This window comes from Scyliorhinus torazame, chromosome 16, assembly GCF_047496885.1.
Source record: "Scyliorhinus torazame isolate Kashiwa2021f chromosome 16, sScyTor2.1, whole genome shotgun sequence".
In the NCBI taxonomy this organism is placed as follows: Eukaryota; Metazoa; Chordata; class Chondrichthyes; order Carcharhiniformes; family Scyliorhinidae; genus Scyliorhinus; species Scyliorhinus torazame.
The window spans coordinates 72,091,382-72,094,776 of NC_092722.1; positions in this window are offsets into that span (position 1 = coordinate 72,091,382).

Consider the following 3,395-nt stretch of genomic DNA (forward strand, 5'->3'; position numbering starts at 1 on the left):
ATATGCGTTGAAGATTTTCAGAAAATATAGGTTATTGATTAATTCACCTGTGTTGTCTGTGGGGCTGGAATTGGCCATCCTCTCACCAGAGTGTCATAACAGCAGCAACAAATTCAACCACAACCTCAACATTGAAAAACAATAATATTCAACAACAACCTCCGAATTGAAAAAGCACCAACAAATTCAACAATAACTTCAAGGGAGAGTCAGAGAAAGAGAGGGTGAGGAACTGAAAATATTTGAGAGATGGAGAGAGAGAGTGTGTCAGATAGACAGAGAGAGGGGCTGCTGCCCCTGGAGTCAGTGCAAACAGCCTCTCATTCTGATCTCAGAGGAAGTGTCAGTGCGAAAAGGAACAAAGAGACACAAACAGGTTTGAGGAAGTTTTGGTCACATTAGTTAGTTTACAGAAAAAATGAGACACAGCTGAGAGATAAGAAAGGAGTGAGGAGAGCAACGGAGGAGAGAGAGGGAGAAAGAGAGAGAGAGAGATAGAGAGAGAGATTGAGAGATACAGGTAGAGAGGTGTCATGATATTCAGGTAAACATCATGGTACATACATACATACATACTGACGGACAGATCAACGGACCAATCAACACACACAACACCACAGCCAATCGCAGACAAGAGCACAGACACTATAAAACAGGGAACACGACACGTCCCGCGCATTCCAGCAGGAGACAGCTCAGGGCACAGAGCTCACAGCAAGCGACTCAGACATTCACCATGTGCTGAGTGCTTCTCCTAGTTAGTGTTAGGGTTAGATCCACAGAGACAAGGGTAATGAACGAACCACAGTAACCAGTTAACCAATGTATATATAGTTAGCAATAAAACTGAGTTGTACCATTCGCCACCGTGTTGGTTCATCTATGTAGCAGAGCACCCAACACGACATAGTACCAGGTTTGTGGAACCCGGTAACTGTGAGACCTACCTACGCCTCCTAACGAATCTGCCATCCTGCGCCATGGACACCGTCAGCACGCCGCAGCTGCTCCAAATCGCTGGAAACCTCGCTGCCAATTGGAAGCTGTTCAAACAGCGCTCCCAGTTCTTCCTGGAAGTCACCGAAAGGGAAGGCGCTTCGGACACCAGGAAAATCGCCCTCCTCCTCTCCACGGCAGGACAACACACCATCCATGTCTACAACTCCCTGGTATTCGCTGAAGGTGAGGACAAGACCAAGTACAAGACGGTCCTTCTCAAACTTGACCAACACTTCAGCGGCGAGGTAAATGAGAGTTTCGAGAGGTATCTCTTCCAGCAGCGCCTGCAGGGTAAGGATGAGCCCTTTCAATCTTTCATTACACACCTCCGTATCCTCGTGCAGTTCTGCGGTTACGACGCCACCTCCGACTCAATGATCCGGGACCAGATTGTTTTTGGGGTCAGCTCGGGCATCCTACGCCAGCAGCTCCCCAAAATAAAACGCCTCATCCTAGTCTCCGCCATTGAAGCCTGCGTCCTTCACGAAAACGCGACCAGCCGCTACTCCCAATTTAAAGCGGCCGAATCGGCACGGCAGGGGTCCTACGCGGCCGAATCGGCAAGGCAGGGGTCCTACGAGGCCGAGCGGGTCCAGGCGATCGGGTGCCTCCCGGCCTGGACGAGGGCGGCCATTTCGCGTGCTTTTCGCGCCCTCCCGCGTTTGTGCGTGCCAAAAAAGAAATCGACACAGAGGGACGCGATGCGCAGGCGCGCGGTGGCATAACGAACGCCATGACGTCACGACGTGCGGCAAATGCGGAGCCGCGCACTTAAAGCGGCAATGTCCGGCAAAGAACAAACAATGCCTACGCTGTGGCAAGTTGGGCCACTACGCTGCCTGCTGTCGAGCACCTCAACTGGCCAACGCTCCCCAATTCCGACAGCCTCGCAGGGATGTGCGAACCATTCAGCCTCCGGAATATGAGTCATTCCCAGATGACTTCCAACACAGTGACACAGACGATCGGGACGCCTTCCGTTTTGCAGTCATCGATAGGAACCAGATGTCTCCAACCAGGACCCACCAGCCGATGCCAGTGCACAGTATCAATCCGGGTGAAGAATGGGGTGCCACCCTGACGGTCAACCGATCACTGATAACATTCCGCTTGGACACTGGTGCCTCCGCCAACCTAATAGCATGGTCAGCCTTCTACGCCTTGAAGGTCAGACCACCGATTCGGCCATCCCGTTGCAAGATGGTCGACTACAATAGCAACGTTATCCCGGCCATGGGATCATGCCAGCTCCAGGTGACACACAACACATACACGGCCACACTGTCCTTCGAGATAGTTGGATCATCAAAGGACTCCCTGCTAGGCGCACAGGCGTGCAAGGTTCTCCACCTCGTGCAGCGGGTCCACGTTCTGTCTCCAGAAGGCACATCAGGCTTCCTGGATGCGGACTTCAGGGCACAGCTCCACTCACTCCTCGCCCACAACCAGGAGGCATTCGAGGGCATGGGCACACTGCCCTATACCTACAGAATACGACTCAAACCGGACGCCACCCCGGTCATTCACGCGCCTCGCAGGTTCCCAGCGCCACTCAAAGACCGCCTCAAGCAGCAGCTGCAGGATCTCCAGGACCAAGGGGTGCTACCCCGGGTCACGGAGCCCACGCCGTGGGTCAGCTCCATGGTGTGTGTTAAGAAGCCCTCTGGCGAACTCCGGATCTGCATTGACCCAAAGGACCTGAACAACAACATCATGAGGGAACACTACCCCATGCCCAAACGGGAAGAGATCACGAGCGAAATGGCCCAGGCTAAAATCTTCACAAAGCTGGATGCCTCAAAGGGTTTCTGGCAGATCCAACTGGATCAGTCCAGCCGGAAGCCGTGCACCTTCAACACTCCTTTCGGCAGGTTCTGCTATAACAGAATGCTGTTTGGCATCATCTCGGCATCCGAGGTCTTTCACAGGATCATGGAACAGATGATGGAGGGCATTGAAGGGGTGCGCGTCTACGTTAACGACGTCATCATCTGGTCCACCACACCACAGGAGCACATCAGTCGCCTCCAGCGCGTCTTTGAGCGGATACGGGAAAACGGCCTGCGCCTCAACCGAACCAAATGTTCTTTCGGCCAAACCGAGTTAAAGTTTCTGGGGGACCACATATCCCGGTCAGGAGTGCGCCCGGATGCAGACAAGGTGAATGCCATCACAGCCATGCCGCAGCCGGCAGATAAGAAAGCAGTGCTGCGCTTTCTAGGCATGGTCAACTTCCTGGGGAAGTTCATTCCCAACCTTGCCTCCCATACGACGGCTCTTCGCCACCTCGTCAAGAAGTCCACGGAGTTCCAGTGGCTGCCCGCACACCAGAAGAATGGGAGGAGCTCAAAGTTAAACTCACCACAGCCCCGGTATTGGCGCTTTTCGACACATCT